The sequence below is a fragment of the Ciconia boyciana genome, chromosome 2, assembly GCF_034638445.1.
Source record: "Ciconia boyciana chromosome 2, ASM3463844v1, whole genome shotgun sequence".
Classification (NCBI taxonomy): domain Eukaryota; kingdom Metazoa; phylum Chordata; class Aves; order Ciconiiformes; family Ciconiidae; genus Ciconia; species Ciconia boyciana.
In genome coordinates, this window is record NC_132935.1 from 38979271 (window position 1) to 38992304 (window position 13034).

The window sequence follows — 13034 nt, forward strand, 5'->3', positions numbered from 1 at the left end:
CTGAATGTCACTTACTGGGAGAAAGTAAAAATTTCTAAAAATGTATTTAATTAGAATAAATATTTCACCAATAAAGTAAAGAAGCAAGAACATGAATATGAATGATACTCTCCACATAGTAGGTGTAGAAAAAGCCACTGGAAACATTTCCCAATAATTCAGCAGACTAACATTTGAGTAAATTAGTAGCTTCATTGTTAACCATTTATCACAACTGTTCTTAGGGTTCCCCCCCCCTTTAATATGACAAGACCTTTCAGCTAGAAAATACTCAGAGCTGAAACTCAAAGTCTGAACCTGTGGGCTTACAGTTGGCTCAAGTCAGTCTGAGGGCTGCCAGCAAAGGAGCGGTCCAAACTTTCACTGATTTTCTTTCTTTTTTTTTTCCTTAGTTTTCAGTTAAATCAACTTGCTAGTCTGACTCACTCCATGACTGGCTTCATTACTAGAGCTGATGCAATGGAAGTGGTGACATCACACCTTTTCAGCAGCAGTAAAGTCTTACATTGTCTTCAGCTCACCACAAAACTGCACCTTAAAAAGTATATAGGGGCCAGAATACCATACAAGTGCGAAGCACAAGTAAATTCTATGGAAAACAGCACGAATTAGAAGAATTAAGACTCCTCCGGACTAGTCTGTGGCTATAGGACAGGCCAATGTTTGACAGCCCATTAAATATTTTGGAGGCTTCTGCTGCCAGCTTTACAGTGCCATGGGTGCATGACACAATGTGCTGTTCCTGTTGAAATGCTCTCTGCCAATTCAATTTGTTCAAACAAAACTTTGACAGGTTAACTTTGCCCCGGCGGGATGACTGCTACAACAGGCACCGGCTGCCCGCACAGCCCTAACCCTCTGTGGTTCCGGCACTACGTGTTCCTCTGCAACCAGGATAAAAGCAGACAGGCAGCGTAAAATCCTCACGAAGCGCTCTGCTAATTTGACAAAAATGTAATCATGTGCCCACACCTGATCCAGATCAAATTTGTACTGCTGGGTGATGTGGCATGGCCCAGAGCCAGCGGTAATGATTGTGGAACCACAGCGCTCGGCTAAGGCTTCTCCTGCAGATGAATTACCCGTACAGCAGACTGTAAATACAGCATGTGGCCTATCACTGTGGAAACAGCTTGTGCAGGCTCTCCAGGACCTGCCCCGATCCGCGCAAAAGAGACATAGCATAACCCCTTGCCAAACCACCTTTCTTTCTACCCTTAGAGGGAGGGTGCTGGGTTAGCCTCTGACTGAGAGCATTAAGTAGGGGAGGGGAAAAAAAAAAGGAAATTACATGTCTGAGGTTTTTCTTTCAGGCAAGTCTCTTATAAAAATAAAGGAGTGTGCAAATGTCTTTGTTTCCCTGCCAACTTTTATAAGAACTAATTAAGACCAAGGAGAGCTTCATTTTCCTGTTTATTTCATACCAAGAACAGCTAAGGAATGTAACCTATTGATGATTTTGCAGCTGCCTGCTTTAATTTGCTTATGACTGAGAAACAAAAAGTTAGTGTAACAGCAATGAGTTGCCAAAGCCGTGGAGCGGTCACTGGTGCGTGATCCAGCTGTGTAACCAAACTTCAATTAGGCAGCTGTGACAACAGAGCGCGGGCTGTCCTTTGGAGCAAGAAACCAGTATTAAAATTATGGCCGCTGCTTAGTAGTTGCTTATTTCCAAGTCGGCTGATTTGTCCATATTAAGGTCAATATAATTGTAAATATAATTGAGTGCTGGCATTTATTCCCTGCTAAAGAACATCATGCACTTTTCAACTTTATGATTTATCTATTGATTGCAATAAAAAATTCAGGCCATAAAATTCAGGCCATAAAATTCAGTGGTAATTGCTATCAATAAATGAAGAATTATGCTTTACCAGAAAACAATCTTTGGGGGTGAATATTCACAGGCTTTACCATAACTCGTATTTCTGAGTTCAGGCAAATCGATTACAAAGCATTTATTATATTGAAGAGTCCTATGGACTTTATGGAAATCACACAGAATTCAATAAAGAATTTTATGGCTGCTATAAAACCTACAAAATAATTTTTAATGTCCTTTTGATTCAGAAGGTGAGATCCCAGCCCTCTATAAATCAGGGACAGAACTCCTGATTGACATTGACAGAAAATGAGCACCCAATCATTTCCAGCTCTTATTTATAAAATTTTCCATAAATTACTCTATGTGACTGGGGAGCCTTGTGGGTTTTACTCACATTAAATTCTACTTCCTTTTTTTTTCCCAAAAGTGGGGGGGAGGATGATTCACTTCAGGGGAAGCGAGGTACTTTAGTTTCTTGCTTTCCTTAAAAACCAGCTCTTCAAACTTTTCCATGTTATTTCAAAATATTATTTCAAAACAATTTACAGATATTAGACAGGGATTCCCAAACCGTGGTATCCTAGCACCAGAGTACCTAAGCTACTTAGGAAGGCAGTTGCAGTCCTTGGGAACTACTGCTGCCCTGCTGCACCACCGGTCCCCAGCCCAGGTTAACCATGCGTCAGCTCATGCAGGAAGCTTTGTACAGTTCTAACGAATGGAAACGAGAATATCGAATAACAGCTAACTCTCCAAATTTGCACTGTTACATGTTTATTCTATTCCAAAATCACACACCTGGAGAGGTGAAGCTTCTCCTGGGAAGCTGGGCAAAAGCCTTCTCCTTACAGCAAGTAGAAATTGGCCACCAGCACCCTCTGGCTGGAATGGGCAGTATTATAAAGACTTCTAGTGTGTGCAGAGTCCATGCCATAGAACGGGGAAATGATTTGCTGTGGCATATATGTCGTACCAGAGCAGAACAGAATCCATATTAGGTATTACTAGCTGACAGTTGGTATATGCTGCTACTGTTCGTTCGCATCGCAATCTCCTCTGCTGGTGCTAGGCACCTGACTTTGTAATCTTTCATCATCAACTTTTGATGTCACAATTCAAAATAGACAATTTGCAATAACGGATTTCACCAATTCTTCCTTTCCCTATTTGCATATTATTTAAAAGTCACATGCAATTTAAATTAATGCATTGTTACAAATCACATACAAAACAATGTTTGTTCCTACATTTTATAAGTGGCAATTATAAATAAGTGTGCATGATGAACATTTGTTCATTTTTTTCCAAGTAGTGTTTAGAAAGATCCATTTCATCAATTGTTTCTGCAAATGGACATTCATGCATATAGACATGATAAAGTGACAAGAAAACAAAAATATACCTGAAAATTGAATTACAAAGCAATTATGCTTTGAATGCATATATTGTTTGGGAGCATAGCTTCACGCTGTACATTTTTTTCCATATCTTGCAATAAACCAGTCACTTGTAATGCAAATGGTATTGACTTGCACTGTATTAGTAATAGTTCTGACTTCTAACAAATTAAAGTCAATTCTCCCATTATCTGGGAATTGATTATCTTGGCTACAGATGCAATGACATGTAGCTTGCCCACAGATCATCCAGCTCAAGATCAGCAGCAATATAACCAATCTTTCACCAAATTAAGCTATTTGGGCCTATTGGTTCTCAAATCTTTGTGCTCTGCAGTAAAGTATCAGGATCTTTCTTTAGATGCTTTACACTCTTTTTGTCTTTTTAGACAAATTACAGGTACTGCAGAATATGTTTTTTCTACTTATTTTGCGTAATCATGAATTGAGTCTGTAAGTAAAACCTCCTGCATACAACTGAGCAGATGTCATGGTTCTCCCTGGTTTTAGGGAACCTGAGCAGATGTCACGGTTTTCCCTGGTTTTAGGTATACTATAAAACATGCTGTCTTGCAGGTTTTGAACAATTTGCAAACTAGTATATTTATTCATATTTTTTACGTTTTAGAATGAAATTGCTTAGTAAAGAATTATGTTAAAAATATTCAGAGTCCAAGGTGAGATTAAACATTATAAAAGTTGTTTATTTTCTTAGGCCTATCCTTGAAAAAAGTATTCTACAAACTTCTAGTCATGTAATTTAATCCAGAAAAATGCTGACATGGTTATTGATTTATGTAGATTTAACTGATGTTCTAACACATGACTAGAGGGTGTTCTCCATAATCCCAACTCAGCAAAGCATGTAAGAACATGCATAAAATTAAGTACATACTTTGCACCACTAATACTTTATGCCAATTAACCCATATTTTCACCGCAAATTCTGCTATGCCTGTCTTGTATCATAAACATGTTACATATATATTCGACGTTATATACATATATATTCCACGTTATATATTCCATATATATGTTATATATTCCACATATCCGTTACATATTTCAATATATGTTATACATATATTCCAAAGAATATCTTTTTGTGAGATTTTAACACTAGATTTTCTAAAATGAACTACTGTCGTGGTTTAACCCCAGCTGGCAACTAAGCCCCACCCAGCCACTCGCTCACTCTCCCCCGGTGGGACAGGGGAGAGAATCGGAAGAGCAAAAGTAAGAAAACTTGAGGGTTGAGATAAAGACAGTTTAATAGGTCAAGCAAAAGCCACGTGCGCAAGCAAAGCAAAACAAGGAATTAATTCACTCCTTCCCATGGGCAGGCAGGTGTTCAGCCATCTCCAGGAAAGCAGGGCTCCATCACATGTAACGGTTACTTGGGAAGACAAACGCCATCACTCCGAATGTCCTCCCCTTCCTTCTTCTTCCCCCAGCTTTATACGCTGAGCATGACGCCATATGGTATGGAATATCCCTTTGGTGAGTTGGGGTCAGCTGTCCCAGCCGTGTCCCCTCCCAGCTTCTTGTGCACCCCCAGCCTACTCGCTGGTGGGGTGGGGTGAGGAGCAGAAAAGGCCTTGACTCTGTGTGAGCACTGCTCAGCAATAACAAAAACATCCCTGTGTTAACAACACTGTTTCCAGCACAAATCCAAAACACAGCCCCATACAAGCTACTATGAAGAAAATTAACTCTATCCCCGCCAAAACCAGCACAACTACTTTTTGAATTGTATAGTATCCGAGTAATCCCTTATATAATCCTGATTTACACCATGTAGGTGAGTTTTTATGATACAGATGATGTGGTCTAACTGTGGGCTGACTCCAAAAGGGGCACTCCCATCGCCAGTTATATATCTGCACCTTGTACCTGCTGTGCTGTTTGGCTGGTCCCACTTTTTGGGGGGAGGCTAAGGTTCATTTTCTGCCAGCTTAACTCCCTAAACTCTCTTGGCTTACCCTAGAGCTGAGCATCAGTCCTGGTAGGAGCAAACAGCCAGGAGTGAGATGGAGTGTCATGGCCCCTCTGCATAGCAGCATCTAGCTTAGCACCGATGTATTTTAAAACCACATTTCCAGTGCACTCCACGCCATTAAGAGCCCAGCCTCTGTGCTTTAGTGCACTAACCCCCCCTTGGCTTTTAAACCAGAGACCCGTCTCTAATTAAATGCAAAGCTGCTTTTAAGAAATTGATTGAAAAATGTTCTCCTAGTACTCAGACTGGCTTTTATCTGAACATAAAAGTCAGTTTATCAGAGTTAATCCTTTTAGTATGCACTTGTCTTACAAGAACAATTTTCTTTCATTTGGTCAAGACAAAGGAATTCAGGAATTTCTGTAAACTAACCCTCCCATCGTTTTGTTGCATTTTTGTTGACATATCGGCAACATTCCTTCCAGTTTTAATTGGATTAAGCACATAGAAATGTAGTGAGTTGTAAATCAGACAGGATTCCAGCTACCTTTTTGCTATTGTTAAAAACAAAAGGTCTAGCAAAGAATAAACCTAAATAAAACCAGAGGTAGTCTCTTGAAAGTAATGAAATCGTTTCGCTGCATTTGCTCAGGTAGTTAATGGGAAGACTGGCAGAATGACAGATGTTTTTCCAGACTTTCAAGGAGAAGTCATGCTAATGCTAACCCCGACACATTCTTTTCTTCACAAAGAAATGTCAGGATGCTACATGGTGGAAAAACATGAGTTGCTGCAAATATTTAATCCTCTCACCTCTATTAATGTGAATGGGATAACCTTCTGTTGCTACAGGTTTTGATAGAAGAGTGGTCCCACCAATTAGCTAAAAAGCAAGCACAAAAAGATGAAATACCTGATTAATTTTTGATGCAAGCTCAAAAGTAATGGAGAACCTGAAGTAGTATATTTGAACATCTTTTGAAAAGGCAGAAAAAATAACTACTTGGAATATAATGGAGTAATTTAATTTGAATTCTAATTAGTATACCTTTTTACTACTAATGTAATCCTCTGAACGTAGCTGTTAATTCTAATTGTAGTTAATATTTATTTCAACTTAACTCTTTTTGTGAGGGAATAATTGCACAAAATGACACTTCAATAGAAATAAAATTGAATAATAAAAAAGCCAAAGTGCAAGAGGAGGGTAGGTGTAAGAGAAAGACTGCTAGTTCCCTGGATGTAGTCATCCAAATTATCAGATGTGCTAATGCTGCAAGTTACTCCAGCTTCCATTTCTGATTTGCTTCATCCACCAAAGGGAGACTGTTGTTAATGTGTCCTTTTTGTTGCTAGAAATTTTCCAATAATTTTGGCATATATAAAAAAGCAACTATTCTACATTCTCATACAAATAAGCTTCTGCAACAAGGGAGTGCACTCATCTTTAATATAACCAGAAATAAATTAAAATGTTCTTTGTCTGAAAAATTCTAGTGTTATTAAGGAAGGTCTCATTTTTGAGCTTTAAATAACAAACTGCTTTCCTTTAGTTTTTGACAACTCAACACAGTGAGATTAATAAGGCACTGTTGCTTCAGCCTAGTTGGTAAGCAGGAACTTCAGTTCATTATTTCACTTCTAGCAGTATTTGATATTCTCAGTTTTAATATTACAAGACACCTTTACCAGATGCCAACAGGCCACTAAAGAATCAGATGGGACACCAGGAATCTTTTGAACCTAAATACAACTTCCAAATCCAAACCTAATCCTAACTCTCAGTCCCTAATTATGGGACTGCTTACTTAATTTTTTTAAAAAAAGAAGCAAAAATTGCTTTAAAAAATCCTTGTTAAGACTGCGCTGGAAATTACACCTTCATGTCAAGAAATCTAGAAAGGATGTGCAATTTTAATGAGGTATTGGGGCAACATATAACACATTAAAAAAAGTTACAAAACCAAATCAAAATAAACCACTACATTTTCTAAAGACAGAACGGGTGATTGATGCGCTACAGCTTATCACAGAGGCTACCAGGTACTGTATGCTGAATGGTACACTGAGGAATTATTCAGCTGGTGAGTGTGCAATGCATTCGTTGCGTCTGTTTATAGGGGTCCAAACCCACTTCCATTACCAACACAAAAAGCTGTGAATTTTCAGCTTCTAATAACACCATTAAACTTGTAAGCTGCACCTCTGAAACTGCACCTGGGGTTCTCATATCCTCCCACTCTGATATTAAAAATATTCTGTGCATCAGCTGTTATTATGCATGTAAAAATGACACGAAGAGCAGCCTTCTCCACAGGCTTATGCTGACACCAACGCCCTTAGTCATTTTAACACCACTGTAGTATGAGGATTTTTGTCCAGACAACCATAATCACTGAGAAAACCAGGACTTCGACGGCTGAGATCATTTAAGCTGTGTGCACTCTAGCAAGTTTTCTAGAAATGCATTTAAGCAAGAATAAGTGTGTGAAAAGGATCACCTTTTCATGCTGTTATTCCCAATAATATCTTCAGTGGAGTTACAAAAAGCTGTCTTTGAACCAATATTAAACTTTTGACAGTCTGCAGCTGTGTTCAGAACTGACTTTTGTTAGCCTGTTTCCACAGTCAGCCCCTGTTTCTGGAGGCTATAACTTGTCAGTAAAACTCCAGTCTTAAATTAAGCATAGAGGGGGATTCTTAGGGCTGGAAGCAAAGAAAAACTGAAATCCTCTGGGCTCATTCTTTTTAACTTTCTGCTCCAGCTTGCTGGTTTTCGTGCAGAATTGGTACATGTCCATTAGCCAATGTCAGTTTAGTGAAATTGAAGTTATTACAAATATTGAAAGTATTCTAAATAGTTTTCAATACAATATTCAAAATACCAGAAATGGAAGCAAAAGCAAACAAGCAGTCTGCCCAAGCAAGCCAAACTGACTTAATCTGCCCCTCCAGCAGAATGACAAAACCTGCAGCTAATGGGAACATGGTACACGTGACATAGCTCGTCTTCGCTGACACTGCCCTTCTACACAGTCTGCTCTGACACTACCGTAAACAAAATCACCTATCCCACTTCATCTGATCAACTTCATGGACACAAACCGAAGCATCTAAATTAGGAGAAAGGCTGTGCTGTGTTCCTCCTTTTCAGTGAAGAGAAAGGCAGCTTCAAAGAATAACTTGAATGGCCTGCTGTCTTTCCCTTAATTATTGACTATGAAATTAGCCTTAGACAACTATTCTCTAGGTTAAGCCTCTAAAGTTAGGAAAGATGAACCTGGGCCACAGAGTAGATAAAGCTACTGCAATATGGGTACAAAAATGATTGGAAACCATTCCCAGAGGAGTTAGCAAGGGTTGACAGGATATACTAAATACCACTCTTCAGGTCTCTTCCAGATCTTGGACTCACTCATTCACAGAATTTTCACTGTGGACCTGACTGTTTTTGAGAGCATGCTTACTAAATTTGCAGATGACAGAGAGCCAGGAAAGACTGCAAGTATATTGAAGGACAGGACTAGTATTCAATCTTGACCAACTGAAAAAAATGGCTTGGGGAAATCACAATGCACTCTGGTAAAGGCAAGTGCAAGTTATCCCACTCAGGAAGGACTAACACACCAAGGGGATGGCTAAAGTTCTGCAGAAAATGATCTGGGGGTGCAGGGGATGGCAAACCAAACAGGAGTCAAGGATATCATAGAATCATAGAATTGTTTAGGTTGGAAAAGACCTTTAAGATCATCAAGTCCAACTGTTAACCTAGCACTGCCAACTCCACCGCTAAACCATGTCCCTAAGCACTACATCTACACCTCTTTTCAATACCTCCAAGGATGGTGACTCAACCATTTCCCTGGGCAGCCTCTTCCAATGCTTGACAGTCCTTTTGGTGAAGAAATTTTGCCTAATATCCAATCTAAACCTACCCTGGCGCAACTTGAGGCCATTTCCTCTTGTCCTATGGCTTGTTACATGGGAGATGAGATCAACACCCACCTCGCTACAACCTCCTTTCAGGTAGCTGTAGAGAGCAATAAGGTCTCCCCTCAGCCTCCTTTTCTCCAGGCTGAACAACCCCAGTTCCCTCAGCCACTCCTCATCAGACTTGTGCTCTAGACCCTTCACCAGCTTCGTTGCCCTTCTCTGGACACGCTCCAGCACCTCAATGTCTCTCTTGTAGTGAGGGGCCCAAAACTGAACACAGTATTCAAGGTGCGGCCTCACCAGTGCTGAGTACAGGGGCACGATCACTTCCCTAGTCCTGCTGGCCACACTGTTTCTGATACAAGCCAGGATGCTGTTGGCCTTCTTTGCCACCTGGGCACACTGCTGGCTCATATTCAGCTGGCTGTCGACCAACGCCCCAGGTCCTTTTCCGCTGGGCAGCTTTCCGTATTGCCACAAAATGTCATATTGCCACAAAAAATCAAAAAAGCCCGATGCAGACCCAGGGCAAGGCAGAGGGAAGGGACACACCGAACTGGGACAGGAGTATGCTTCAACTGGGCTGCCAGATGTCTGGAAGTCCTACGGAAATATGTAGTATTCACTCAGACAATAACCCTGGGTAGAAAGAAAGGATGTATCTGGATATGTGCCAGAGAAATGGCACATGCCAAAAACAATGTGTAAAAATGCAGTTACTGAGGACACACCAAATGAAAAGACATTTTCCTGTCTATAGAAATAAAACCTGCCTTTTATACCATGTAACTTCTTCAGGTAAGAAGAAAAGCTAAAAACTCTCTTGTGCTTGTCTTGATCGTGTACCTGGACAAATTAAAATTTTCTGTGTTCTCAGGGTGTTTTCAAAGTACAAGCATGTTATGCCTTTGAGGATCCTTATTTTCTGTTTTGTAGAAGGTGGGAAAAGCATCCTCGTCTGTTCAGACTGTTCAGTTCTGCCAGTGTTAGCTGGCTGTGCCCCAGAGTGGCACTCTGTGCTGTGCAGTTAGCCCAGCAGAATGTCTTGCTGGTGTACCTGTGTGATTTCATCCTCTTTTCATAGTAACCAGGAAACCAAACTAACTCCGATTTTGTGATCTTCCGTCTCTCCGGTTTCATGAGTGCCCCGCTTTGCGATAAATCTGGTAATCAGTAACGCTTCTTCCTTGCTAGACAGCACCCTGAAAATGATAACGATGTGTAAAAGACATTAACTGTAAATGTGCTAAAAAATTTGAACTATATTAACGCTCCCTAAATCTGAATAAATTCTGATGTGTAGTCTCTGTTAAAGGCTGTATCTGCCGTGATAAAGAAGCCACAATACACAGGGCTTACGTAGGTGAACTATGGCAACTCATGATGCCATATGATGCATTTAAGAAGTGCAGTACCATGGTGCTCAAAGCACTCCATGGTTCACAAGGAAAACAACTTAATTCAGACAAAATGCTGTGAATGAACATTGTGGTGTTGCTACACTTCTATAACAAAAATAAATAAAAACCTCTTTCCTGTGCTACAAGCTCTTAACTTGCAGCAAAACAAGATAGCAGACAGGATAGGCAGGATGTAAGACATAGAACATGTATTCTTTTTGTAACAAACATATTTAGGCTGAAAATACGTGACTTATGCCGTAATTCTAAGGCTGTGTCTATCATCCTGAGGTGGGATTCTTCCTCATAAACTTGTACGAGAAATCATCACCTTGCTAATATTAATAACTTCTGTATTTACTAAAAATAGTAATTTGTGTCCTGAAAGCAGACCACTTATGGAATCAGTCACTGCCTGGAAAAATCTATGCTTACGTCGTAAGAATGTATTTCAGATTCCTTAAAGGTGTTTATGTAACATTAATTAGAGATCAAAGGTAATTTGATTATTAGTGAGGGAAAAGAAAATGCTGATTATGTTATTTAAGGATATACTGGCTCAGACTGAGCGCTAATAGGACCTTAAAGAACTAGTTTCAACTAGTCAGATGGGAAGTACGTAGAGCGGATAAGAACCGTAAAACACATTATCAATAATCTTTATTTATAGTTTGACCTCGTAGGATTGAAATATATACTATGTATATTCAGTGAAAGTGAATATGCTTTTTTCCCCCTACAAAACATGACATTTTGTTCATAAATTGAATTTTAGGTTGACTAGAGTAAAAAGCCATCCTACCTGAGTACAGAAGACTAATTTGTTATTAGTAGGAAAGAACCAAAAGTAATTTTGAAAAATGAATGGGGGAGGGAAATCCTGACTCCAGTGAAGCTGGTGGAGTTCTATCAGTAACTTAAACTCACCATTCATTTAAGGTAAGCAGGCCAAATATGAGTAAACTGTCAAAGAATGCAGAAGAAAACCTGACATACCTTAATTACTGGGGAAAAAAAAAAAGCTGAGTATGTTATTTTTCTGTGAATTATTATGGGATTATTATATATTTTGAATTATTGCATGCATATGTTACAAAATCATACTGTGAATGCTTGTGACATTTTTATTTCACGGAACAGGAGGAAAACAGCTGAAGAAAGCTTTTAAAATGAGGCAGTTGATCCAGTGTCCTCTCTCATGTGTCCGAATATCCTTGTGGCTATCCATGAGACAATGTGGGATTGCAGTTCTGCAAAAGAACGAGGTGCATTTGTTAACTTCATAGCTCAGAGTAAAATGGCCATCAGTCCACATCTATAAAACTTCTTGTTTCTACAACTAGTTCAAACAGATGAAAATCCTCCATACAAACCACCTATTCTTTCCAATTGGGTTGCTCCAAAGCCATGTCATTGCCTATAAATAACCGTTATCATGTGAAATCTAAACCTTTCTGCCAGTAAGCAAGCACTTCGAAGAACAATGTATTATGCGAAATTAAATCATATGAATCATTTTGCAAAATCTGATGTTTAAGTGGGTACAGGCACTTCATGTATTATTCAAAGAACAGAAACGTTCCCTTACCTATCATGCTATATTTAGGATTTTTTTATGATGGAGAAATAAAAGAGATGAAAGGATGGAAAAAAGCAGCTGCAGGGAAAGACAAAGAGAGCCTTAGTTCTAAAAAACAAACCAAAGTTTAGTCCTAACTGTCCCAGCTAATGTGATGTACGCACCAATGGACCAGACCATGTCATGGATTACTCTATTTCTTCCCTAAAGTCCAATTCCTGGAATTGTGTGGTTTGCCAGGCATCTCATTTTTTACCTTAACAAAAATTACATGTTTTTACTTCTTCATCTTGCAAAAAACCACCCCTCCATAGTCTGAAAAATGAACAGCGAGGATTCAAATGCAAATACAAACTCCTCCGTGTATTGCTTTTGATAGATGATGCATTTTAAACAAAACCGTCTTTCCGTGTTTGATTTTCGAGTAGCCGCGCAAGTTGGCGTTGAAGGCCAGACCGCACCGACCGGTGCCCTTTCCCGCGGAAGCAGCCGGAGAGGCCGGATCCCTGGAGAGACCCACGCCCCCTCAGCGAGGCTCCCCCAGCCCTCAGGGCACAGCCGGGGAGGACCGGGGGCTGACAGAAAACGCGGGCACCGCGTCACCCCCCCCGACCGCCTTCCCCGCCCGGGGGCTCCGACCCTCCTCGCCCCCCGGGCCCGGCCCCCTCAGGCCTCGCCCGAGCAGCGCCGCGCACAGCACGTGCTCAGCCCGCCGGCGGGCCGGGAGGAAGGAGGGAGGGAGGCGCCGCCCCCGCCCCTGGGGGGGCCGCGCTGCCAGCCGCGGGGCGTGGCGCAGGCCGCCCGCCCAACCGTCCCCCCACCCGCCGCAGCCCCGGCCTCGCCGCCAGCCGCGGCCGCCACCGAAGGCGCGAAAAGGAGGGCGCATGCGCCTGCCGCGGCGCGCGGGGCCCGCTGGCGCCGCCGAGCCACCCTGCTGCGCACGGGCGGGCGGGAGGAAGGG

At 41.1% G+C, this 13034-nt stretch overlaps 1 long non-coding RNA gene across 2 annotated transcripts; it reads right to left on the reverse strand.

Annotated features, from left to right (window-relative positions):
- Positions 1 to 4609: 4609 nt before the first annotated feature.
- Positions 4610 to 12657, reverse strand: LOC140647607 (uncharacterized). 2 transcript variants are annotated; one of them, XR_012040866.1, is made up of 5 exons: positions 12083 to 12657; positions 11599 to 11744; positions 10152 to 10296; positions 5975 to 6044; positions 4610 to 4837 (listed from the first exon to the last, which is right to left on the reverse strand). It is a non-coding gene; the product is annotated as an uncharacterized lncRNA (long non-coding RNA). The 2 variants fall into 2 exon arrangements; XR_012040865.1 differs by having other exon boundaries at positions 11599 to 12657.
- Positions 12658 to 13034: the final 377 nt, after the last annotated feature.